The following is a 27,719-nucleotide window of genomic DNA, read 5'->3' on the forward strand; positions in this document are numbered from 1 at the left end:
CATGCATATATAATTGCTGCCCTGTCACTTTCTTTTAAACATTCAGGTATTACTACCTGCCATCAGTGCTGATGCACACATAGGCTTCTTTAAAGAAACCCCTCTCTTGGAAGCAGTCGCAATAGTGGCAAGAAGGGAGAAGAGCAATTAGAGGGAGAGAAGAGGGCCACTGAGTCCTCTGTGCCGCTTCATTCCTTGTGTCCCCTAATGTTGCAAAATTCAGTATGCAATGTATTGTCCCTACAAGGGAAAGCAACTCGCACAAATGCATCACCCAAGGTTCCCAGTGCAACTAACTGCCTGTGGATCTGTTGGCATGTGGGTTCCCAGACCATGCATTACAAACTTAAGGTGGGCTGCTGGAGTGAGGAAAACACAAACCATGTACACACCATACTTTTAAAGCACATTTCCCTTCTCCAACAACTATGGGAACTGTAGTTTGTTACTCACAGAGCTATAAATCCCAACACCATTACATTGACAAACTACAGTTCTCAGGATTTTGAGGTGGGGAGAGAGGAATGTGCTTTGCGTGTATTTGTGTTCACAGTCACATTTCCCAAACATAATAATAATAATAATAATTTATTATTTATACCCCAGCCACTCTGGGCGGCTTCCAACAAAAGATTAAAAATACATTAAAACACTTATCTTCCCTCCCTTCTAGCCCAACAATGGGATCCTGCCGGCTTAGTAGGTGCAGGCTTAGCTGAGTGAGACACAGCTCTCTCCCACGGTGCTGTGGCTGAGGAGGCACACAAGGCGATTTAGCTGAGCAGGGCAACACCTTTTTGTTAGAAGGTGGGAACTAGTTAATACGCAGCTGCCGTCACTCATGATTCACCAGAGCCTTAGTTTGCTGAGGTCAGTGAGTGAGGCTGCCAAGCAGGCTTGAGATTCCACACACCTCTTCCGATAAATTAAGTTACTGGCTTCCAGGACATAACTGCTGATAGGAAAGAAACAGCAAACAGTGTGGCCATGCCAAAAAGAAACACACAATCCAGTAAGTTATATCAGGATAGTTTCTAAAACAGTTGGGCGTATGAATAGAGAGGTCACTTGGGCCTATCTTTAGAATTCCATTGGGTACACTGAGGGCCAAGCTAGATGATACGTTAACTTCATAGCCATGCCCTTAAGTACACCGTATCTTGAGAGGACCCAATATGTTACTTACATATAACGCCCTAAACAACGCTGGAAACACTGACTTCCCATCTATAGCCCTATAAGAGCATTATAAGATGAGTCATGCTGCTGCTCAATGATTACTGACTTGTAGTAATGCAAAGGCAGGCTTTCTTATTGATTGTACAGGATCCATAGAATGTCCTCCCTGTTGACTTTTGAGATTTGAGAATCTGTATTGGCATTCCACCAGCTCTTGAAGACACTTCTGTTTATACCAGCATTTTCCTGATCCCTTGACCTGGATCTCCTGTTTTTGCTGTTGTATTATTTTTATGATACTGCTTTATGGTATGTTTTAATCATAGATTATAATTAGTATATTTGGCTTTTATATTTTGTAAACAGCTTAGAAGTCAGTTCAGACACAGAGCAGCATATAACAACAACAACAACATCAACAAAAATAATAAATGTGGGTTTTTTGGGGGGGTTAACCGTTTACCTACCACATTGGTCCCAATCTGATTTGGTATACCTGTGATTGCAATTTCTATAAGAAAAAAAAGCAAATGCCAGCCCTGTTTAGGGAAGCTTTTAATGTTTGATGGATTATTGTATTTTAATATTTTGTTGGAAGCCGTCCAGAGTGGTTGGGGAAGCCCAGCCAGATGGGCGGGGTATGTATGTATGTATGTATGTACAGTGGTGCCCCGCTAGACAAAAATAATTCGTCCTGCGAAAATTTTCGTCTAGCGGGTTTTTCGTCTAGCGAAGCGGCAATGACAGCCGCGCTTTCGCTAAACGGAAAAAACACGAAAATTTTTCGTCTTGCGAGGCAGCCCCATAGACTTTTTCGTCTAGCGGGGCAGCCTTCCGCTAGACGAATGCCTTCGTCTAGCGAGGCATTCGTCTAGCGGGGCACCACTTTATAAATAAATATTATTTACTATCTATCTATCTATCTATCTATCTATCTATCTATCTATCTATCTATCTATCCCCCACCCCATCCTAATTGTTAGCATGCAGAAAGGAGGTGAGCTAAGTCAGGGCCTTGGCAATGGGCAAGCTGCCATGCTAGGTTCCTGATCCAAATCAGGCCTTCTGTGCTAGCAGTTTGTGTAAAGAAAACAATCCTGCACTTTAGAGCATAGATACGGAGCTAATATATCATCTAGTTTGACCCCCTCAAAAATAGTGAGGGTTATTACTTAATAAATAAGGGCTCATCAGGAGAAAGAGAAATGAAGGTTTTTATTCTGAGCTCCCACATGCCCCATGATACCCCAAGGAAACCATGGAGCCAAAGGGAATTTAGGTTGACCAATTCATGTATGCAAACACTCACCTCTGCTTTTCTGCAGCAATGTGGCATCAGGAGTGGGTAGTTTGCAGGGAGGAAGTGGTGGAGAGGTGAAGAAGTGCTTAAACCTGGTGCGGGAAATCTTTGGCCCTTTAGATGTTGCTGAACTACGAGTCCCATCAGCCCTGGCAAGCACAACCAATGGGCAGGTATGACAAGAGCGGTAGTTTAGCAACGTCTGGAGGGAAGATTGTCTTCCCCTTTCAGCTTCCCCAGCTGTTTTTTCTCCTGTAGCCCCTTCTCCAAATAACACTTTGAGTCTTTGGAGAAGGAGCTGCATCAGCTAGCAAAGTACCTTGAAGGCCATGTTTATACTTCGGCAACAGCTATACCACCATTATCTGCTAGTTAGGAGATGTACCTTTCCAATTCCAGTTTTGTCTGTGAATACAGAACATGAACACGTGCCCTCAAATAGTTGCAAATTTCGCTTTCTGTGCTGACTCAAAAATGAATTAATTTGAGTAGTAAAGAAAAACGCAGCCTCTTAACTTGTTATGGAAGTATATCCAATTTTCAAATCAGAGGCGAGCAAGAGAGGAGCTGGCCTCTTCCTTTCTGTTAACTGCAATTTTTACAAGGCTACGGAGTGGATACAGTTTGGCTAAAGTTGGTGGGTGTTTAGGACAGGGGTTGTGGATTTAATTAACACCCCCTTTCTTCCTGCTTCCTCAGTAATTTGAGCACTGTGTATAGCTATTCTAATCCAGGACAATTAACAGTAACTTTTAAGTGTTTTTATGTTCTGAACACACTTGAAAATAAATACTGATTTAAGCCCTTCTTTCAGCTGAACATTTGCCAAAAGCTACATTATTCACAGGTCCCACTGTACATGCAGCTACTCAGCTCTGTCCTTTGTTACCTATAAAATCAAAAGCTCCAGTTTCTCCCATTCTTCTCACAGGGGCCCCCAACTGTCTGGGACTTGGCTGTGGGAATTTAGGGGTGTTGAAGCAAACACAAACCCTTTCCTAGAAGCTAGGCCTCATAAACACAGGCAGTGGTTGATGGAATAACAGCTTCACACTAGGCTAGATATAGGGATTTGCTTCTAAAAAGTCGCTACGGAGCTCAACAACACTCAGTTTACAAAACCTGAAATCCGTTTTATTTGAGATCCAATGGAAATTCTAATTTGGACCATAAATGGAATCCACACATGGGAATAGGGCGTCTGCAGTAGAGATGATGGTTTGTTTGCAGATTCCAACATGGCCCTATAATGAACAGTAAAATAAATACAGACAGTTTGAGCTCCATAGAGAACAAGTAGTTGACCCAGTGTCCTTTGCAAGAGGAAAAAAAAAGCAGCAGCTAATAGCAAACTTATGGAGCTTGTTGATCCTGTGTCAGTATTTGCTGCAAGTTCCAAATTGTGAAATCTCTCCACGATGTGGGACAGATGTTGTGGCAAAGAAAATAAAAACAAACAGACATCAGGCTGGGAAAGGCAGAGACTAAAATGACACCATGTTCTAATTCCCTGTGGGACAGCTCCATGCAGCTTTCCAAATGACTGGACCAATGAGCAGTTGGAGACTGAACAAGTCATATAAACAGACCGGCTCAAGGTCTGCAATCAGTTCTGTGGAGTGTCTACAGTGTGAGCAGCAATTCCCGAAGGCAGGGGAGGAGGAAGGAATATCTTTGCTCCGGTGTCTTCTAAATGATCCTGACAATGCTATGTCCAGAGCTGTTTGCGTAACAAAATGTACTCAAGTGGATTTTTTACAAAGCGCACTCTGGTTCCTATGGCAGTAGATCAACAAAAGGATATTCAATTAATTCAGGCGAAGGAATTCCCTCTTGCAGAGGAACTAATTCAGAAGTGGAGGTAAGATAAGGGCAGAGATGTACCAAAGGAAAATAAATGGGTTTATTGTCCTTCATTCAGAAGAGAGGTATAGAGGAATCAACAGCAGCTGCAGCTAAGACAAAAAGAGGAAAGACTGAATAAATAGCCCAAAGAAGATAAGGACATTACATGCATCCTTCAGTCACTTGGACCTGGAAAAGTGACCTGAAAATACCCTAAACTTCAATATAAATAAACTTCTCCCTCTCTCATAATACTAGGATCAGGGTCCTCCAAGGAAGCTGAGTATTGGAATATTCAGGACAGGAGAGGAGGCAGCACATACTGAAACTGAATAACTGGCTGCCACAGGATGGTGTGATGGCCACCAACATGGACAGCTTTAAAATGGGATTAGACAAATTCACGAAGGATAAGGCTACCAACAGCTACTCCTCATCATGGCTAAGTGTCCTTTCCCCCAGTATTGGTGACAGTATATTCATGAATAACAGTTGCTGAAGAATTCAAATAGGGAAAGTGGTGTTGTGCTCAGGCCTTTCTGGTGGGTTTTCCATAGGTTGGCCACTGTGAGAAGAGGATACAAGGGCCTTTGGTTTGAGCCAGCAGGGCTGATGTACTTAACTTTAATAAAATATAGAGATCTTCTCAAGACACTTTCTGAAATGGGTTTCCAATGTTTTCTGATAAGTTTGAAATTGCCGTTAGAACAGGAGCTTTTCCTTTCCAGCAAGAACCCAGCCACAAATATAAAGGGAACATTCTGAAGCTGAAAGTTGGAAAAGAACATGGGGAAGTTACTATTTTACCTGAATTGTTTGTTTCATCTCCAGCTACAGCTTGTAAAAACTTAGTAACAGCAGATTGTGTTATTTGAGGAAAACAAAAAACCAACCTTACTTAACCCATAGTTACTTAAAATATATCCAACAATCAAAGACATCTGCCCCCTACTCTTATTAACTTAATGACAACAAATTATCTAGTTTAAATTGCCCAATGTAGTTAAGTTAACAACTGACCAATCGGCTGATCAAACCAGAATGCTGTGAGCAGAGGATCCCGGCACTGCCCGTATGGCGCTGGAGTAGCGCCGCCGGCAACCCACTATGTACAGCGCATGTGTGGCGTCGCTAGGTACGACACATGCGTCATACGTAGTGACGCTGTGCATGCACACTACGTAGCGATGCCCCACCTCCGGGTGCATGTCATGTTTGCCGCTCCGGGTGCCTGAGCAGCTTCCTACACCACTGTCTCCAAGTTGGACCCAAGCTAAGTTAGTTGAACTTAAGTGAACTTAAAATCAATGGGACAAGTTAATCATGACATACTGTAGTTGCCCAATACGTCAATGGAATTTAAGTTAAACTAACAATTTGGATCAATCCTTCTAACAACATGCCAGGGGAAAGAATGCAAAACTAGCCTTTTCCACTGGAATATGATTTTCTAGCTGCAGGAGATTTATTTTTTTCTACACATAGAAGCATCCAAATATGTTTCCCCACCCTCTGTTTTTTGAGTTCCATAAGTGCTGTATCATGTGCCGATTCTGAACATGTAAATCATTATCAGAATCACAGCATCACCATCACAGGACTTGAAGAAATCTCAAGAGCAAATTAGTTCAAGCTTCTATGGTGAAGCAATGTTTGCAACAACTTAAGCTATCTCTCACTGATACTTAACTTCTCATAAATGCCAGTCGGTAACGTGAGAACTTTCCTAAGCAATGTATTCCATCACCGTCACCAACAGCAGGTTTTCCATAAGCCAGTAATTTTCAGTTCCGGATATATTGTGGAATCTATACCTTTTACAGGATGTTCTACTTTCCAGTGTATCTTCTCTGGCCAGAATTCTTGGACTTCAACAAACCGTGTTAGCTAGGGCTAATGGGACTTGTAGTCCAAAACTACAAGTTGGGGAAGGCTGAGTTGTTTCTTTCTCTTTTAAGTGAACCTTGACATGAGACATTACTCCATCTCAGGCCTAAAGAATACAAAGCCCCAATTGTTTCCAGTGTCCTAGACCTAGATCTTTTGTGTCTACTAATAGGACCCAGAATAATATTTGACATTTAGCAACAATCTCACATTGCTGACACATTTGTGCTCACATGATTGACTCGACTCCCAGAGTCTTCTTGGTGCTGCTGTTTAGCTATTTATCCCTGAACTAACACACTCTGGGGTTTTTTTCTGGATGAAGCTTATGTTTTATTTTCCTAGCCATTGTTTGTTGATAGCAAGCATGCTTTGCCTTGGAAATTATCATGTTTAAGCCTTGGCATTGCCATCTAAAACGATATTGGGCCTTGTACAGCCACTGCCAGTTAAAATTGACATGCTGGGATAGATGGTTCTGTGATCTGACTTAATACAAAGCTGCTTCATATAGTACCCCCATTTATCAAGAAGTTCACAGAATCATAGAATTGTAGAGTTGGAAGGACCCTTAGGATCATCTAGCCCACCCCCTGCAATGCAGGAATATGCAGCTGTCCTATATGGAGATCAAACCTGCAACCTTGGCATTATCAGCACCACTAACTAAGTGAGCTATCCAGTTGGTGAATTTTACTGCAAGCCTCCCAAGTCATTTCAGCCTACTAAGCTTTATTGTCAGCTGTTGATCTGAATAGTTTCCTTTTTGGTTTCTCATCATAGTATTAATATCACTGTTGAATACCAAATTTAGGAAAAATTGAATGAGTTTTATGGGGATCAATATTAGGGTTTGTTTACATGACAAAGAGCTTAATTTGAAACATTTTTCGTAAAATGGTGATAGTGTTGGGAAGCATGTATGTTCATTTTTTCTTCTTTAATCCTCATCTTGTCTCTCTGAAGTTTGTCATTTCCCAAACGCTTAAGTACCATCAAACTACAATATCCCAGCAGCTTGATACTTAAATAACTCAGGGCAATGGCTCAGCACATGAGACAAAACTACATAGTATTTGCAAATGCTGGTGTATAGTTGCAGATTTGGGTCTCTGAGCACATTAAGATGGTGAGTGGCTGGGGTTTCACCTGCTCTGTGCTTTGGAGCATGCCCAACATCCCTGTAGATAAAGGTTTTTTAAAAAAATAAGTTTTACAAAATTAAGGAGGAGGGTGAAAGGAGTCTTGGGACCAATGCAAAAGACCATGGGCCATCTTCTAATAGTACCCTTAGTATACAGAGACAGAATTGTGCAAATAAGGGCCTGTAGTCAAATATATTGTGCTATGACACCCCTATGTACTTCTCCATATTGGTGCACATATGAAGCATATCTGGTTAACAGACACACACTTGTTGTTCTCTCCCTATGTAAGAGCTTCCACTGAAAGAGGAAGAGCGAGCGAGAAAATGAGCATGTACTGTCTGGACATCTTTTACTTGCAGAAAGGGGAACTTAAGTGTAACTTGCATAGGAAACTTGGGGGGGAGTCTCTTCACTTGGTATATCCAGCCAGATAACCATGAATAGGATTACCGTACCTGAATCTGAAGAAGTGTGCATGCACACGAAAGCTCACACCAAGAACAAACTTAGTTGGTCTCTAAGGTGCTAGTGGAAGGATTTTTATTTTATTTTTTATTATGTTCTGAAACATATGAGGCAGTCAAGCCTAATGCTGCCCCTAATGGAATACAGTGGCATTAACTGAGTGAATTCTTCATTGATTCCATGGTGATAATGTTGCACATTGCATGCATACACTTGCTTCCAGCATTTATCTTTTTTAAAAAAAAAAAACCCGTAAAAATGAGCTCTATATCACAACAGATTACAGGGGTGCACCCAGCATTCCTTTCATAGTTAAATTGGGTTGCATGTTTTACCAAGACTTTTAAAATGGGATGCTTAGAAAGTAAAAGGCATTTTGCATGCTCATCACTCTGGAAAGCCTGTAGGCATGTATGTATCCTCTCCACCATGCATGTAATGTGTGGTGTGGCTTATGTGCCTGATCTTAGAAAAAAGGGTACAGGAGTCATTTGCATATGAATGTACCCGTATGCCACACATCATATACAACATTGCATGCACCAAAGGCAAGCAAATATGCACATCTGACACCTTCCCACACTTCTAGCCTTGAGAATGATGAGCATCTGAACTAGCTTTTACTTACATGATGAATGAGGGTTTTTGCCCTTCAGAAAACCTCTCTAAAGCCATTGCTAATATGGTTTGCATCCATTAAAATTTGTACAGATTTACAATTGCTTATTCATTGAGCATTGAGGCTGACCTTAAGAAAAGAGAGAAAAATCACACATGCAGCCACAAAACAAACAAAACAAAACGCAGCTGGCCTGGTTTAAAGTCAGCCAAAGAGCAGCCTACTTACTTTCTTCCTCACATCAGTATAGCATAGTTCTGGAAATGACTTTTTGTGCTATTCATAGCAGTTTCTATATTTGTGTGTTATGGAAGAAAGTGGAGATACAACTCAAAAATATCCAGTTATAGTTATCTTTCCATATAATCATAAATCATATTTCCTCCATTGTAACTTATTCATCTTGCCTTTATGCATTCGCAACACTGTTAATAACAATGATAATTATATAATCTTCTTTAACACTAGGATTCTATTCAGACTTCATAATCTTCACAAACATCTGTGGAGTATCCTTATCTTCTTTGTTATGCAGTTCCCTTTAAGCAAAACAAACCTTGACAATATCCATTTTCCCATGCTTAATCTTCTGGCTACTGCTCTGGCCTCCTAGTATTAAGTACCGGTAGGCCTCCTAGGCCTACCGGTACTTAATACTGGGGAGAGAATGAACCTTATACCTGTGAAGCTTTAAAATTTTATCCTGCAGAGGAAGATAACATCTTAACAAAATACTTAATATTTTATGAAGTGTCAACAACATGCGAGTCAAGGTTACCTTTTCCCTCTCCAAATGTATCATCTCCAGAGAGCAGGTAGCAGATTCTGTGCTGTACTTGACCCTAAGAGTGCCACTGTCAGAGAAGAAAATACTTTTGTTATTTGGTTGCTTGTTGTGTAATTATTATTTGTTATTTACTAAGGACAGTTACATACCACCATTTAGCTCAAAAACTGAGCCACTCAGTGTAACTTACAGGACGAATTAAAAACAAACATTCCAAACGGACAATCTACTGAAGGTGAGTTTACCAGGCAGTGTTTCTTGGTATGAGAAATGGGACTTACAAAGGTATTCTACTCCCTCTTTTCATATGAAGAAGCTTAGGAAGGGATGTAACAGGAAGGAAAAGCTTCACGGGTTAGCAAAACACAAGTTGCAAAGAGGCTCCTTAAAAAGTATATTCATATACCATGTCCTACAACATCATTTCATAGGGTATTTCCAGACAACCTGTTTATTGAGCAGGTTAGAGAAGGTTAGATGCTGCTGCTGCATCAAAGCCAATGTTATCCCACAGTTTCCAGTGCATTTTCCTATTGCTTTTCTTTTTGCAAAAGTCTGATCTTTGAGGGTAGCTGGTTCATTTCACAACACCTCCCAAAAAACTGTAACTGCACAACCTAAATTTGGTGGTATGTGACTGAATCCCAACCCAAAATAGCGACTGGCTGGAATCTCCTTTTTTGTTCTAAGTGACATCAATGGAGGTGCTAAGATGCATCAAGTTAATAAAAAGCCCACCAGGAGGGAAAATTAAATATGTCACAATTTTCTCCATAGTAGAATGGCAGCCTGTAGATAGTGAACTTCGTAAGTTGCATATTCAACTGCTATGATTTCAGGAAGGAACTGGCTAATTCTAAGGTCCAATTCATTTGTGCTTTTTGGCTTCTTTTTCACATTGGTGCACTTAGGTAATGTTAGAATCTGGACTTAATGGTATTATGCCACACCCCCTCTTGAGGCGATAATGTGTGGAAGGCCATAGCTCAGTGGCAGAGGACCTGCTTTGCCATGCAGGTCACAGTTCAAACCCCAGCATTTTCAGGCAGGGCTGGGAAGTTCCCCAGCCTGAAACCCTGGAGAACCACTGCCTGTCACTGACCAGATGGACCAATGGGCATCCTATGTTATTCAAAATGGGTTTGTTTGTTTGGTAAACTGCTTAGAGGTTTTCCTATACTCAAGCAGTATATAAATTTTGTTAGATAAAATAAATAAAACAAAATGTGGAAAGCCAGCACTATAATAATAATAATAATAATAATAATAATAATAATAATAATAATAATAATAATAATAATAATAATATATTACTTATACCCCACTCATCTGGCCGGGCCTCCCCAGCCACTCTAGGCGGCTTCCAACAGGATATTAAAAACACAACAAAACATCAGTCATTAAAAACTTCCCTAAACGGAGCTGCCTTCAGCTGTCTTCTAAAAATCAGATAGTTGTTTATTTCCTTGACATCTGATGGGAGGGCATTCCACAGGGTAGGAGCCACTACCGAGAAGGCCCTCTGCCTAGTTCCATGTAACCGCACTTCTCACAGTGAGGGAACCACCAGAAGGCCCTTGGAGCTGGATCTCAGTGTCTGGGCTGAATGATGGGGGTGCAGACACTCCTTCAGGTATACTGGGCCAAGGCTGTTTAGGCCTTTAAAGGTCAGCACCAACACTCTGAATTGTGCTCGGGAGCCAATATAGGTCTTTCAGGACCATTGTTATATGGTCTCGGCGGCCACTCCGTCACCAGTCTAGCTGCCGCATTCTGGATTACCAAAATGGTAGTTTCCGGGTCACTTTCAAAGGTAGCGCCATGTAGAGCGCATTGCAGTAGTCCAAGCGGGAGATAACCAGAGCATGCACCACTCTGGTGAGACAGTCCGTGGGTAGGTAGGGTCTCTGGTAGACAGCTGCCCTAGACACAGAATAGACCTGTGCCTCCATGGACAGCTGTGAGTCCAAAATGACTCCATTTGGAGGCCTTTCTGCTCATTCTTCAGAGTGGGTGCCCTGGACTTCCATCCCAGGGGCTTCTTCTTATGGCACCACTGTTTATTTGTTGAAGAGCTCAGAGGCTGCTTGTGTGACCAGTGTAAGATTGTTGGAGGGACCCTGCAGTTTTCCATTGGAAGGAGATAGGGCACTTATGATTTCTCAGACACATTGCATGCTTAATTAAAGCAACAGCCAGCCAGTGGGAATATTGATTCCCTAAGGGTGCAGTTAAAAACTCCACCCTGTTGCTGGGTCTTTGTGGATCCACTGCCACACCCACAGCCTGACTGCTCATGCCTGCTGCAATTGAAGCAGGGGATGATGATCAGACCTGATCCCTGTGCAAATTCCAGGCTGGCACAAATAATCAGGTCCATATTGGAACTGATGCTGTTGCATAATAGTAGCAAGACTGCCTCAGGTTCCAGTGGACTGGTTTGGCCCCACCCTCAGAATGCCCTATTGTGGGGCTTTTTGCTGGCCTCCACCATTTTGGCGCACGACCAGTGGGCCTCCTGCCCACCCATGTTTGGTAGCCATTAGGGGGAGATTGCTGCTCTTAGAGCTCATCCATTTTCTGATTGTGGGTGGTAAGATTTGCCCAGCACATGGAAACAGGTAAACTGAAATCACTCTGTTCTGATAGTTAGGATTATAGACGGTCACTCAGCTGCAATAAGATACCCATTCTCATCTCATCTATACATGCACATGAATACTCCTTGGTCTTATCTTTGGCAGCACATAAGGGATGAATTTTGGAATGCAGGAAAAAAGATTGTACAGAAGCGTCCAAGGGAGGCCTGTACAGGGATGAGGTGATGCTGTCTCATCCTGTGCCAGCTGTGCTCTTAACAAATATCGTGCAGTAAATTAGAGCAACCTTTGGCCTGTTGCAAGTTATTGTGCTAGGAATTCTCTCAAGGAAACATCACTCTGGAATCTGCAGTGTGGGCCCTGAGAGATAACATCCACTTCCTGGGAAAGCACTAGCATGGAATAACAATTAACCCCCATATTAATTATTGCATCATTCTCTTAATAATAATACATTGGCTGAGTGTTTTATGAAGCTTAAATAATGAGCTGTAATCAAGAAGAGCATTAGTTTATCATTACAGTATTGGGGTGTGTGAGAGATTTGAGTATGCATGCTTGCTTTTCATAGTTGGTGACATGCTGTGCTGGAAAGGCTGAGGAAACAGACTAATGGACAAGGCGCAGGCTCTCCCTGGTCTGCTAAGGCATTGCTTTAAGAGAGAGAGAGTTCAACATAGGGTTGTTGCTAAGGCTGCTGAACTAATCGGGGCTCAACAACAGGAACTGTGCTGCAGTAATACTGAAACTAAGCAGGTGTGGACCTGGTCAATAAACTGGGTGAGAGACTTTTGTGAGCCCCTTGCAACATACTTCTTTTAAAGGGAGGGACCCCAGCCAAAGTGGCAGAGCACATGCTTTGCACTTAAAAGGTTCCAGGTTGAATCCCTGGCATCTCCAACTAAAAAGGAATGGGCAGCAGGTGATATGAAAGGCCTGGGTCCCTGGAGAGCAGCTTCTCCTCATGTAATACCGGGTTAGATGGACACATAGTCTGACATTGTATAAGGTAGCTCCCCATGCTTCCTGATCAAGGAAAACTTGATAAAACTTGCTTCTTCTCTGAAGCCCGTCTCTGCCTGTAGCTGACAGTCAGACCACTGGCAGCAGCACCCGCGAGCAGTGGGGTCTGTTGCCAGCTAGCAGGCCATTGAAGCTGAATACCACCACCCTCCATGTATGGTGGCTGACCATGGGCTTCACAAGCCTCCTGTTTCTGCTACCTAGAACTACAAAAGCAAGAAGCTTGTCGGGTCCTACAGGATCACACTACAAGGCTGGGGGGCTGTGGTCGACTTAATAATGCAGGCATAACATGTTACTACAGCAGTTGGGTTTTTTTTTTAATACCAGAAACCATTTGTGCCATGTGAGATGACAAGTAAGTGACATTTACACATCTAGGGAAAATTCCAAATATGCTCCGTTAAGAGCTGCCTCTCTCTGTGTGGTTTAACCAGCCATCAGGAGGCTTGTAGCTACATTGGCATCATGACACCAGTGGAAGAGGGAGTGTTTAACCCGTTACCCCTGCGTTGTGCTCCTGCTGAAAATTGCTCCCAAAACCTGCTGTTCGCCCTAGGAGGGAAGATGGGGGAAGCAGGGAGAAGTTTACATTTTAAAGCCACCACCACCTGTGCTCCGGTCCTAACTGGATTTCCTCCTCTATTCCATTTAATTCTCCCCCCCCCCACAAAGATGCAGTTCACATATTGTGTAGTTTGGCCCTCCTGAGTCCAATTGTCTACTCATGTGCACTAGTTGCCTCTGGACACATATTCACTGGCCCTCACAATCAGAGTGATAGAGTAACTTGTGAATAACTTGTACATTAGGGCCAGCATATAACCAACATGAATAATGTGAATAAGAGATTTATGATGCTGTTATGAAAACAGTGTTGGTAGCTATACTGTGTCAGGGAAATCATGCTGAATGAACACATTAGTTTTTTCATTATGCAGTTACCTTTTGTCTCAGGACAAAAAAATTAGCGCTACAGTAGTGGCAACACAGCGTTAGGTGCAGATTAAAGCAAAAAGGAGGAACAGTGGATCCCTCCCATGCTTATAGGGGATTAGAAGTTGATATCAATGCCAGACTAATTAATATAAAAGAAAACACCACGGACGTGTGAACATGGATGGTATTTGGGCCATTCTGCGGCAAAAGTATAGAAAAACTCTTAAGCAAGGCCCAAAGCAACCGCCTTCAATGGGTTAACACAGGATGTATGTGTAATTTGGCACACACTATGTATAAACAGGAAAGGAGCTGAAATGGCTGGCTGCACTTCAAGAACATATACTCTTCAGTGAAAGATATTTCCCTCCAAAGGCTAATGAGGTAATCTGAGTCATGCTGAGTTCCCGCCCAGGCAGAAATTCCCCTACATCATGACCAGCTTGATTGCAGCGGCCAGTGACATAGTCCCAGGGAAGCAGGAGCTGTTTGTGTGCCATCAGCTGATAAGCAAGGGTTAAATCCTGCTTAGTTCAGCAACATTCCATGCAACCCCCTTCCTGATTCTGGAAGGGATTTGCATCAAAAGTCCTGCTAAAATGGAGGGGGAGATGGAACTTGTTTTAGCAAGTTTTGCTTGCTGCCACTTGTCAAATTTGGTCCACTGCGCTGATCCTGATAAATGGGTTCCAAAAAGCCCCCCCTGCTTTATAATATTCTAAACCTATATAGAGTTGTTTTTTTTACAGTGGCCCAGAAAGTCTATCCCATTCTGGTCAGTCAGTGAAATCCAGATGGAGAATCTGCCAGCTACGTCCAGGCTATTTGTAATATTAAAAACCAGTGGAAATTCTTATATACCCATTGGAATTTCCCCCCCTTCTGTTGCTGACAGGACACACAGTTTTATTAGTGAATGAGCCCTCCATATATACATACACAGCCACACAGGGTGGAAAGCAGGGTTAGCCAGAGTTCCTGGTTGTGTGGAGGAACACCTACGTGTTCTGCAAGCATATAGGGCTCCTTTGCACAAATGCCAAATGTGTGGCTAACAAGAACATCAGTGTTGCAGGTGCATGGCTCTCATGTTCAGTGTGGGTGTTGTCTGAACACTCCTTTACTGAACTGCAATTAGATTGCAGCAGCTGGACCGCAGCAAGTGCTGTCTTGAAACATATGTGGGGATTGGGAAAGGATGGGTGTAGCCACTGCCAGTTAGGCAAATGCAAGAGATTAATGAGTGCTTAGGCAGCAAGTTTTCAGAACTTCCCTTTGCACTCAACTCGAGAACCCTTCTTTGGCTGTGCAGAAGGGATATCGAAAACCTGCTTGTTGTCGTTTGGGTCGCTGCACAGCTGCCTGCATGGAAAAGCAACAGAAAGCAGCACAGCCTTGCCATGTCTGGAAACGGCTGATATATGGAGGACACGTACACAATATAAAACCCTCTCAGCCACATTAAGGTTGCTGGATAGATTCCAAGGTTTCATCTGCTTGCTGTGTGTGCTTCTGGAGCGTTTTGGTACTCACAGAAACCCCAGACAGATGTCAGCGGTATCTCGCCAAACAGATAACAAAGCTGGGCAGCCAAATTATTTCACGGCTATAGTGACATGTTCTGGCCAATGCATGCTTTTTGAGAACCAGACCAGACTGAGCCCTTGGTCATCTGGCAAACCGCAGAGGGAATGCTGTATAGCATTCTCCCCAGGAGGGTGTGTCCATGGGACGGGAAGAACGAGGCAATGGGCAATTCCCCAGTGCTTCCCCCCACCGAGCTTATGAGCCCTGCCCTCCATTCCTCTCCCTCAGGAGTCATTCACAGCTGTTTTTTTTTTTTAAGTTGATCTGTTTTCATATTTCTTTTTTTTGAATGGGTTTGGATAAACCCACTCCAGACAGATTAGCTAACTGTATGCTTAGCCTCACTTTCCAGCATAGGTCCAAATAACCTGGATTGTTTTGGGTTGTGTGTTTTTTTTTAAAAAAAATCATGTTGCTGTTTGCTTGTTCTATACCTCCCAGCCAACTTCTCTTTTGGTTTATAATGACTACTTGTTAACTCATGAATATGCCTCAGATGTGAACTTCCTTTTTGTAAAAAAAGGGGGGAAAGGGGGGGGGGGAGGCAGGGATAGATTGAAGTGTGATATTGAAGTACTGTACATAACATGTGAAAGGAGGATGTCCTGCATAACTAGAGTTCCTTTCCTGAACTGTTTTCACCACAGGACAACTAAGCACAGAAAGAAAGAAAGAAAGAAAGAAAGAAAGAAAGAAAGAAAGAAAGAAAGAAAGAAAGATTTTGGATGGGGTGAGATGATCCAAGTTCTCTATTTGTAGCAAGCATCTACTGACTCAAAACAGACACTGAAAAAGTTATGAAGGGGTTAAGAAATAAAAACCCAGAAGAGGTTTTTATTGCACGAAGTTCTTATATTTGGAATAGTTGTTGTTGTTGTTGTTCAGTCGTTCAGTCGTGTCCGACTCTTCGTGACCCCATGGACCAGAGCACGCCAGGCACGCCTATCCTTCACTGCCTCCTGCAGTTTGGCCAAACTCATGTTAGTAGCTTCGAGAACACTGTCCAACCATCTCATCCTCTGTCGTCCCCTTCTCCTTGTGCCCTCCATCTTTCCCAACATCAGGGTCTTTTCTAGGGAGTCTTCTCTTCTCATGAGGTGGCCAAAGTACTGGAGCCTCAACTTCAGGATCTGTCCTTCTAGTGAGCACTCAGGGCTGATTACTTTGAGAATGGATAAGTTTGATCTTCTTGCAGTCCATGGGACTCTCAAGAGTCTCCTCCAGCACCAGAATTCAAAAGCATCAATTCTTCGGCAATCAGCCTTCTTGATGGTCCAGCTCTCACTTCCGTACATTACTACTGGGAAAACCATAGCTTTAACTATACGGACCTTTGTCGGCAAGGTGATGTCTTTGCTTTTTAAGATGCTGTCTAGGTTTGTCATTGCTTTTCTCCCAAGAAGCAGGCGTCTTTTAATTTCGTGACTGCTGTCACCATCTGCAGTGATCATGGAACCCAAGAAAGTGAAATCTCTCACTGCCTCCATTTCTTCCCCTTCTATTTGCCAGGAGGTGATGGGACCAGTGGCCATGATCTTAGTTTTTTTGATGTTGAGCTTCAGACCATATTTTGCGCTCTCCTCTTTCACCCTCATTAAAAGATTCTTTAATTCCTCCTCACTTTCTGCCATCAAGGTAGTATCATCAGCATATCTGAGGTTGTTGATATTTTTTCTGGCAATCTTAATTCCGGTTTGGGATTCATCCAGTCCAGCCTTTCGCATGATGAATTCTGCATATAAGTTAAATAAGCAGGGGGACAATATACAGCCTTGTCGTACTCCTTTCCCAATTTTGAACCAATCAGTTGTTCTGTATCCAGTTCTAACTGTAGCTTCTTGTCCCACATAGAGATTTCTCAGGAGACAAATGAGGTGATCCGGCACTCCCATTTCTTTAAGAACTTATCCTCCCAAAGGAACATTTTGATATTTCCTTGGGATCAAGGAGCCCACATACAGTATATATGACTAAAAACCAACAGCAGTCAAAACAAAATAAAAAATAAAAAAATTCCTTCCAGTAGCACCTTAGAGACCAACTAAGTTTGTTCTTGGTATGAGCTTTCGTGTGCATGCACGAAATGCATAAATGTTTGTGAATCTATGGATCTATCATCCAAAAGGCAGCCAACCACCTTTGACTTTATTTAATTATTTATCATTAAGATTCCATTCAAGTTATCCATCTTCCCTTCAAGATATCAGATTGGATAACTCCTCACTGCTCAGGAAAGTGGGGAGCATGAAACAATATATTGTTATTTAGCAGCAGAGTAGTATTACTTCTACAGCGTATCAACTGCTAAGCACCAGTAGAGCATAAAATGAGTCATGAAACAGAAGGGAAAAGGGCAGGGAGGTAGATTCATTAATTACATGTGTATCTGGCTCTAGATGTGGAAATCAAAGAGGTTATAAATCTGTGTGACACTAGTAGTAAAAGTGGGGCAGAAAGTCTAAAACTGCATTCTTGCATAACTTTTGCAAGTGAAACATGGCTCTGCTCTAATGAACCCGACAGAATTGTGGTGGCAAATGTGGTAACCTGGATGTGGGAGTCAATCTAAAAAGAAGGTGCTGCCAATGATGTGGGTTGGCCTTTGCCAACCTTGTGCCCTCCAGCTCTTTTGGACTACAACTCTTATCAGCTGCAGACAGCACTGGAGTTGTGACTCAAAATACCTGGAGAGCACCAGGTTGGTGAAGGATGATGGAGGTAGACCTTCTGTGTCAGGGAATGACAGTAGAACCCATGCCAGCCCTCGTACACAGATAGGGAAAGCTGCTGTGGACAACCATGAATGCCAAAATATATTTCTGCCCAAATTCCATGCCAGGATAGTGTAACCAGGTCCAGCAGGTCATGTGGCACAATGGCAGAATGCCTCCAAACCTCAGTTTCTTGGGCACCAGGGATAAAAGTCGACCATTACAATGTGCCAATGTGGAATCCTACTTTCTCCAAAAAAGACAGATTCAAAGATGGTGAGAAAATTGAGCCAAGAGAGGAATAGGTCTTAACAATTCTGGCAAAACACACACTCTGTTTTAATCACCGCTTGACACAACACACAATAGCACTCAGAGGTAATCAGGAAAGTGGCACTGGACGCTTGCACATCAAGGCTTCTCTTTCGTTGCCCTGCAGCCATCCATGCACCCCCAAAATCTGCTTTCGAGGGTTGTGAGACCCTCTGGAGCAGATTTTTGGGGTATGCTGGATGGGAGGGAGAGAAGAGAAACCAGAATCCCTGTTGCTGAAACAGATTTCCATTGCATTGCACCAGCAGGAAGAAATAATTGGACCTCCCCCATTAATCCCAAAGCTGAGTGCGCAAAACTATTTATGATATGCAATTTATATGATAAAAACACAAAAAGATATTGACAGTCTTAAACAATCAGTTAAATATAATACAATAGGTAAAAAAGACTCAAGCATGACCTGTTCTGAAAGCACAAGTTTTGCCCTGTGTGTCTGCTGTACGTGGCTCCCATGTCACCCCTACCGTGTTTAGATGTGTTCACCCAAAATATGATGCGTTGCCTGTATCACTCCATTGAAATCACTCCATTGGCCTAAGGCTTTTCTGTTTACTGACACAGTACAGTTAAAGCAGAGAACCCACGGCTCCATGATTTACTTTAGAGATGTCTGTTAATCCATCCACCAAACCCTCCCCCTTCTCCTTGGGTTTACTACAGTCTCTTCCAACTCGTGATAGCAGCATGGCCTTTGAGTGACCCCAGATTAATGTAAATATTTGGCTTTCATTGGAAGGAAATGTGACATACATTTGGGGTGGAAGCTATCCAGAGGCTGCAGGCTTTGGAGGCAGCCTTGTGGGAAAGCAGGCGCTGTGGTGGCCTCTGCAAAGTATTTCGCTCCTGAGTGTTTCAGAATTCTCATCCCTCCCCCCCCCGCACGCTCTTTACTGCAGCAAAGAGCAGTTTTCAGGCTACAGCAGCTTGACTTTCAAGTGCTAAATGAGCTGTTTTTCCAGGGGGCAGCCAAATAATTCTCCATATGTTGGCCAGACACAAGAGACTTGAGGGCTCTTTGCTGGGTGTAGTGTGCACCAGGGAAAATAGCTTCAGAAAGAGATAGCATCTCTGGCTGCTGTTGCCAGGGAAACTGAAGATGCACTCACATGAACAAAGGCAAATTCCTGAAGGGATTATTCAAGAAGCACATGGCTTCAACACTGCCTCCTCACTGCTTGAGGGATTCCAGGCAGTTAGGCATCACCAATAAAAGATAAGCAACGCGAAAGGAAGTACCTACCTGTCCAGGGCTTTGGTGCTACCACAGCTAGTTGAGTCTCATGGTTGCTAAGCCATTGGTGCAGATCCTTCTCATCTGCTCTGACCAGCCACAGTCAGACTGCAAATTGATTGTGGGTGATGGAGATGTGGACTGAGACTCTGCTTCAAAATGCCTCTGTGCGCAAGAGCACTCATCCCTCTTTTTCTCATCCAGGAGGATTGTGTTCGGTAATATCATAGGAGACTCTCCTGTGCTTTGTTTCTAGCAAAGACTGGTGTTGGTATTCTGTGGCACTCACCTCTGATATATTTATGGCTTTGAAGAGACCTTGGCTGCTTCCAGATGAGGACATTATTTCACAAATGGGTCACTCAGAAATTTCCCCCCTATCTTCACATATGGGAAGGGGCACAGCTCAATGGCAGAGCATCTGCTCCGTATGCTGAAGTCCTAGGTTCAATCCCTGGCATCTCCATGTAGGACTGGGAGAAACTCTTGTCTGATACCCAGTAGAGCTTCTGCCAGGCAGGAGCTAGATGGACCAGTGGTCTGACTCTGTATAAGGCAGCTTCCTATGGGCTGTATCCAATGCTGCAGTTCCAGTTGTGCAACAAGCATCTGTTTGCACAGTGTAACTTCTATATCTTCCCCCTCAGTATTCCCTCAAATCTGTTCCAGAGGACAGGAGGACCCTATGGAACTGATTTTGGAGATGTATAGGGAGGAGAGAGGAAGAGGGAGTGGAAGAGGAAGAGGAAGTTCCTATTGTGTGAGAGGAATGCTGGATGCAACCCTTCATTCCTAACCCATTTCATATGCACCTACCCAGACCCTGAGATCATCTTCTTAGGCCCTCTTTTGTGTGCCTCCTCCTCGGGAGGTCTGGAGGGTGGCAACACAAGAATGGGCCTTCTCTGCAGTGGCTCCCTGTTTGTGGAATGCTCTCCCCAGGGAAGTCCGCCTGGCGCCTTCATTATACACCTTTAGGCGCCAGGCAAAAACATTCCTTTTTAACCAGGCCTTTGGTTGACCTGATCAACATCCTATACGCTTTTAAAATGTGGCTCTTGGGGGGGGGATATTATTGGGTTGCGGGGCGCGGGTGGTGCTGTGGGTTAAACCACAGAGCCTAGGGCTTGCTGATCAGAAGGTCGGCAGTTTGAATCCCCGTGACGGGGTGAGCTCCCGTTGCTCGGTCCTTGCTCCTGCCAACCTAGTAGTTTGAAAGCACGTCAAAGTGCAAGTAGATAAATAGGTACTACTCCGGCGGGAAGGTAAACGGCGTTTCCGTTCGCTGCTCTGGTTTGCCAGAAGCGGCTTAGTCATGCTGCCCACATGACCCGGAAGCTGTATACCGGCTCCCTCAGCCAATAAAGCGAGATGAGAACCGCAACCCCAGAGTCATCCGCAACTGGACCTAAATTGTCAGGGGTCCCTTTACTTATTATTGGGTTATTGTTTTTATTTCGATTTTATATATTGTGATCTTTCTTGTGAATCTGAGACCTCTGGTTATAGTACGGTATGTAAATTCAAACAAACAAGCAAACAAATCCTTCTGCATACTCCCACTTTTTTCAGTCATAATATCCGTTGCTAACCCATTACGTACTGCCCCACACCAGTAGGTGGAGTTTGAAGGAAGGTATCTAAGTTATGTTTTTCTTTTCCCTCCCTTCCCTCCCAATAATCACTTATTTCTCACACTGTATTACCTTTTCATGTTCTGCACAGATATTTCTATATCTCTGTGTACCTTTATTGGGGGCAGGGGGAATCCCATAAATTGTGCAAGTGCAAATGTCACCAGTCTTATCTAGCCAGTTCTGTTTCATAGTGGGCAAAATGGCGTGTGGGAGATCCATTTCTTTGGTTTATTTTTTAATAATGAGGTCTTGCATAAGAGTGCCCAAATGATACAGTGGTCTTGTGCAAGACCCCCACATTAACTTTAAACAAAACAAAATAAAAAGCCTGACCTGTGTAATGCGATTACAGTCTTCCACATAACCTTCCACATTTCCTGTAGAGATCTTGAGAGAATATCTCATTCAAACTGAGCATGTAGCAATCAATGGAAAGGGTTCCCCCCCCTTTGGTCCATGGGGTCACGAAGAGTCGGACACGACTAAACGACAAAACAACAACAACTGTTGGAATGAACCCAAGGGTCATCTAGTCCAACCCAGCAATGCAAGGGCAATAGAGAAAATCCACTGAAATCCATCACAACATATGACAAACTGCCTAGTCCGAAAAGTGCAATAATGAATTTCCACACCAGCAATGACTGCAGATACATAATGGGTTCCTGGATTTTCTGTGGAAAGGGGGGGGATCAGATTAATTGTGTACACACACACACACACACACACACACACACACACCTTACGGGCTGGCATTTTGATAACAGCACATGTGGATGCTACAAAAAACTTGTCAGTGGAAACAGCATTGATTCCACAATAAACTGTTTGGAGGTACCTTTTCATGGTTCCCTTTCAGTAAAAAAGCTGAGCTAAACATACTCAAGATGCAGGTAGGTAGCCGTGTTGGTCTGCCGTAGTCAAAACAAAAAAAAAAAAAATTTTTTTCCTTCCAGTAGCACCTTAGAGACCAACTAAGTTTGTTCTTGGTATGAGCTTTTGTGTGCATGCACACTTCTTCAGATACACTGAAACGGAAGTCACCAGACCCTTAAATATAGTGAGAGGGTGGGGAGGGTTATTACTCAGAAGGGTGGTGGGAATGGGTGATTGGCTGATAGGTGTGGTACACCTGTTGACAACTGTTAACGACTGCAATTGGTCTTACAGGAAAAAGCAAGGAGTGAGATGGCTAAAAATAGCTTTGTCATGTATAATGAGATAATAATCGAATGTCTCTATTCAAACCAGGTCTCTCCATGGTTTTAAGTTTGGTGTTGTTGTTGTTGTTTAGTCTTGTCCTGTGTCCTATGGACCAGAGCACGCCAGGCACTCCTGTCTTCCACTGCCTCCTGCAGTTTGGTCAGACTCATGTTGGTAGCTTCGAGAACACTGTCCAACCATCTCGTCCTCTGTCTTCCCCTTCTCCTTGTGCCCTCAATCTTTCCCAACATCAGGGTCTTTTCCAGGGAGTCTTCTCTTCTCCTGAGGTGGCCAAAGTATTGGAGCTTCAGCTTCAGGATCTGTCCTTCCAGTGAGCACTCAGGGCTGATTTCCTTAAGAATGGATAGGTTTGATGTTCTTGCAGTCCGTGGGACTCTCAGGAATCTCCTCCAGCACCATAATTCAAAAGCATCAATTCTTTGGCAATCAGCCTTCTTTATGGTCCAGCTCTCACTTCCATACATCACTACGGGGAAAACCATAGCTTTAACTATACGGACCTTTGTCGGCAAGGTGATGTCTCTGCTTTTAAAGATGCTGTCTAGGTTTGTCATTGCTTTCCTCCCAAGAAGCAGGCGTCTTTTAATTTCGTGACTGCTGTCACCATCTGAAGTGATCATGGAACCCCAGAAAGTAAAACCATCACTGCCTCCATTTCTTCCCCTTCTATTTGCCAGGAGGTGATGGGACCAGTGGCCATGATCTTAGTTTTTTTATGTTGAGCTTCAGACCATATTTTGCACTCTCCTCTTTCACCCTCATTAAAAGGTTCTTTAATTCCTCCTCACTTTCTGCCATCAAGGTTGTGTCATCAGCATATCTGAGGTTGTTGATATTTTTTCCAGCAATCTTAATTCCGGTTTGGGATTCATCCAGTCCAGCCTTTCACATGATGAATTCTGCATATAAGTTAAATAAGCAGGAAGACAATATACAGCCTTGTCCTACTCCTTTCCCAATTTTGAACCAATCAGTTGTTCCATATCCAGTTCTAACTGTAGCTTCTTGTCCCACAAAGAGATTTCTCAGGAGACAAATGAGGTGATCCGGCACTCCCATTTCTTTAAGAACTTGCCATAGTTTGCTGTGGTCAACACAGTCAAAAGCTTTTGTGTAGTCAATGAAGCATAAGTAGATGTTTTTTCTGGAACTCTCTAGCTTTCTCCATAATCCAGCACATGTTTGCAATTTGGTCTTTGGTTCCTCCACCCCTTCTATCCAGCTTACACTTCTGGGAGTTCTCGGTCCACATACTGCTTAAGCCTGCCTTGTAGAATTTTAAGCATAACCTTGCTAGCGTGTGAAATGAGCGCAATTGTGCGGTAGTTGGAGCATTCTTTGGCACTGCCCTTCTTTGGGATTGGGATGTACACTGATCTTCTCCAATCCTCTGGCCACTGCTGAGTTTTCCAAACTTGCTGGCATATTGAGTGTAGCACCTTAACAGCATCATCTTTTAAAATTTTTAATAGTTCAGCTGGAATATCATCACTTCCACTGGCCTTATTATTAGCAGTGCTTTCTAAGGCCCAATTGACTTCACTCTCCTGGATGTCTGGCTCAAGGTCAGCAACCACTGCCTGGGGTGTACAACACCGCCATATATTTCTGGTATAATTCCTCTGTGTATTCTTGCCACCTCTTCTTGATGTCTTCTGCTTCTGTTAGGTCCTTTCCACTTTTTTCCTTTATTATTGTAATCTTTGTACGAAATGTTCCCTTCATATCTCCAATTTTCTTGAACAGATCTCTGTTTTTCCCCTCTATTTCTTTGCATTGCTCGTTTAAGAAGGCCCTCTTGTATCTCCTTGCTATCTTTCGGAAATGCATACGTTTGGTAACAAGTTGCAATTCAGCAACTTCTCTTTCCAGTCTATTTCTGAAATTCCTTTGTAATAAGACAGCTGCTTTGAGATCTTGTATAGAATTGAAGTGTTCTCCTACTGGTTTCTCTGTCTTGTGATTCCTGATGTCAGATTTGTGTCCCTTTAACCTTTGGCGTAGGGTTTGGCCTGTTTGTTCAATATAGAGAGCTGAAGGGCACTGTTGGCATTTGGTGGCATACACAGTGTTTGAAGATGAGCAATTAAATAGTCCTAAGATGGTATGTTTGATGTTGTTGGGGCCAGTAATGGTGTTGTCTGAGTGTATGCGGCAGCAAAGTTGGCATCTGGGTTTATTGCAGGCTCTCACGATGGAAACACATATGAATCAATTCTCAACAGGTGGTTAAAAGACATACAGTACATTTTCTGCTGTAGTAATTGTGATTTTTTTTTTCTGACAATGCAAGTGGGAAATGGTTTAAATACCCTTTGACTGTGTACAAGAAGAGGCAGCTGTGACATTCAAAGCCAGACCTAAATTTAGAGTGCTGGTTTTTATTTTCCAGGGCTTCTGCTATTTCACAAAGGGAAGGTGATGGTGTTCAGGGATACCTGGGAGGCATGCCCTCTGTTCCAGATAACCTCCCTCCTAATCCCAGATATATGCTGCTATCTTTGTGGTGACTCAGTCATGAGAAAAGTGCACAGGCATGTGGACCAACACTTACGATTTCACTGAGATTTTGCATTAAAAACATGTTGCAAGCCTTGCTGATCTTTGTCCCAAAGTAAGCCTTCATGCAGGTACAGGAAAAGGTTATGCTGTTTTTAAGTAATGCAAGTCACGATAACAACCTGTGCATAGTCAAGTGAGAATAGTCACATTATGTTATATATGGGCCATCACTCCATTGGCTAACTACAAGCGCAGTATAAAAATGTTTCAAGCACATGTTTGAGGAGTGTGAAGCCCTGTAGACATGCCCATAGTACCCTCTGAGAAAGAATATTTTCTAAGCCAGAAACAACTTGCTGCCCCAGAAATGCATTTAATGTTCAATCTGCAAGGAGTTAGAGCTTCACAAACCATGGACTGACAAAAGCTAGGCTAGAGTTGGCAAGAGGTGTTTGTAGAAGGACAGCTGGAAAATATCCTCCTTCTTTTTCTGTTTATCAACAGGATATTGATGCTTGAAGACTGCTCCTTGTGAAGACTCCTTTTCCTTGACAGAATAATAAGCAAACAAGTCTTAGCCTGCTGCCTGTAGGGAAATGGGTTTTGTTATGGAAGGAGAGCGCCCTGCGCTAAAACAACAAACAGAAGAATGGCTGTGTTTGTTTTTCCATGTGCTGGAGGTGAGGGTGCAGCCACCACAGGCCTGCCTTCATATCCTCTCCAACTGACAGAGGAGGGTGAGGCAGAGACATATACAAACAGAAAGACTTTCCTGAGGTAATTTAATGGAGGATGATATCCCTTAATCCTTCCTATATAGATGGCCTGACCCAGCCCGTATAGAAACTAACAATGTATACATGAACTCTGACACAGATGTTCCTCCACGCTTACAAACCTAATTCACAGGCTTGTTTCCTCACCAAGCCTGAGTACCTGATTTAATTATTGCACAAAATACTCGCTCATGATATACCTGGCTCACACCCAAGATAAGCCACTAACGTGTATCTTCTTTGATGGTCAAAAGCACGTTCATTATAATAACTATGCAAATATGCATTTCAGACCATGCACCACTTTTGTTTAATTAAAAAAAATGTATATTACAATCTTCTAAATAAATTAAAGCATCTTATATAAATCAAACTATAAAATCGTAAAAAAGCATAAATAATTCAATGACTTCAATTACACTATAACAGTACAAAATACAATTTAAAAGAATAATAAATTGAATTGGCGGTGGGCAATCTTTTTGCAACTGGCGGTTCCATTCGCTCAGGGACTGCGTGCTGGATGGGGGAGGCCACAGTGGGAGAGGCAAAATTATGCACACCCACACTCTTTTTCCTGTCACTTCTATTTATCAACCTATTTCTATCCCATCCACCACCCTTGGCCAGTTGCATAAATCTGCTGCCACTCTAGGCAAATTTCAGGATCTTCTTTTGTTGGTTGGGAAATGGTGGTGGGAGGGTTCAAAGGTGGAGCAAGTAAAAGCCTGTGCCAGCTTCTTAAGAAGCCATCAAGTCTGTTTCTCATATTTTACACTACTCATTAGCCTTTTATCTCTTGAGGGAGGCTCTTGATTGGCATAGGAAGACATGCTGGCATAAACATCATCATCATCATCATCATCATAATTTATTTATTTATACCCTGCCCATCTAGCTGGGTTTCCCCAACCACTCTGGGCGGCTCCTAACAGAATATTAAAAACATGATAAAACATCAAACATTAAAAACTTCCCTAAACAGGGCAGCATTCAGATGTCTTCTAAAAGTCAGATAGTTGATTATTTCCTTGACATCTGATGGGAGGGCGTTCCACAGGGCAGGTGCCACTACCGAGAAGGCCCTCTGCCTGGTTCCCTGTAACCTCACTTGTCGCACTGAGGGAACCACCAGAAGGCCCTCGGCACTGGACCTCAGCATCCAGGCTGAACGATGGGGGTGGAGACGCTCCTTCAGGTATACTGGGCCAAGGCATAGGTTTCAGACCCCGATTGCAAATGCATATTCTCTTAGGAGCAAGGTCTGTTTCTCCTCACCTGAAGCAGCACACAAAGTTCACTTTGTCATCCATGCACACAAAAGTCTGTTCTTATAGGTCAGAGGAAAAAGACTGCAGATGAACAAAAGACTGTCTATTATAATTATTCAGGCATATGTTTCTGGCGATACTTGAAATGTAGCTTTATTTTCCCCTCTTGCATGATATGATATGTCTGTTTGAATTACAGTAATTAGCCCTATAGGGAACATGGGTGGCACTGTAGTCTTAACCACTAAGCCTAGGGCTTGCCGATCAGAAGGATGGCAGTTTAATCCCTGCGATGGGGTGAGCTCCCATTGCTCGGTCCCAGCTCCTGCCAGTCTAGCAGTTTGAAAGCACGTCAAAGTGCAAGTAGATAAATAGGTACCACTCTGACGGGAAGGTAAACGGCGTTTCCATGCGCTGCTCTGGATTTGCCAGAAGCGGCATAGTCATGCTGGCCACATGACCCGGAAGCTGTCTGTGGACAAACGCCAGCTCCCTCGGCCAGTAAAGCGAGATGAGCGCCGCAACCTCAGAGTTGTCCGCAACTGGACTTAACAGTCAGTGGGGCACCGGTGGTTTTGGATCATCTGGATCCAAATGTCAGTTGATCCACCCAGGGATCAGAACCTCAGGCTGCTACCCAGGCTGACATTAG

General features: G+C 43.2%; 1 long non-coding RNA gene across 1 annotated transcript in view; it reads left to right on the forward strand.

Moving 5' to 3' along the window:
- Window positions 1-26,109, forward strand: part of LOC117045792 — a 29,585-nt gene extending 3,476 nt beyond the window's left edge. Inside the window, exon 3 of the long non-coding RNA XR_004426467.1 lies at window positions 25,525-26,109. This is a non-coding gene — a long non-coding RNA (uncharacterized LOC117045792). The remainder of the gene's footprint in view (window positions 1-25,524) is intronic.
- The last annotated feature ends 1,610 nt before the right edge of the window (window positions 26,110-27,719 follow it).

This window comes from Lacerta agilis, chromosome 1 (genome assembly GCF_009819535.1).
Source record: "Lacerta agilis isolate rLacAgi1 chromosome 1, rLacAgi1.pri, whole genome shotgun sequence".
Classification (NCBI taxonomy): Eukaryota; Metazoa; Chordata; class Lepidosauria; order Squamata; family Lacertidae; genus Lacerta; species Lacerta agilis.